A 381-nucleotide genomic window follows, 5' to 3' on the forward strand; every position below is an offset into this window, starting at 1 on the left:
TTCCTACGTGAAAGTTTCAGAAGAAATAAAACTTCAGAAAATAAAGTTGCCTAAAATAAATCACTTAAAATATTGTTTGCTTAAATATAGTCATTGGATTCATGTGGGATAATAATACTCTGGTAAACGGTTAAGTATTGAGATATTTAAAAAGTAAGCTGATTAAATCTACATCAAGCATGGCTGCCATCTTGTGGGGACAGGATATAATGTAGTGAGGGGCCAATCTCAACAAAGTGTCCCTGTTGGGTTACAAGAAATGATCTGACCTCCATTTACCAATTGCTTGATATTTACTAATATTCTCCCTAAAATTCCATATCAACATCCAGGCAGAGGAGATAAAAGGTCTGAACAAAAAGATGAACAAATTATATATAT

The sequence above is a fragment of the Myotis brandtii genome, unplaced genomic scaffold (assembly GCF_000412655.1).
Source record: "Myotis brandtii unplaced genomic scaffold, ASM41265v1 scaffold1141, whole genome shotgun sequence".
NCBI classification, from domain to species: domain Eukaryota; kingdom Metazoa; phylum Chordata; class Mammalia; order Chiroptera; family Vespertilionidae; genus Myotis; species Myotis brandtii.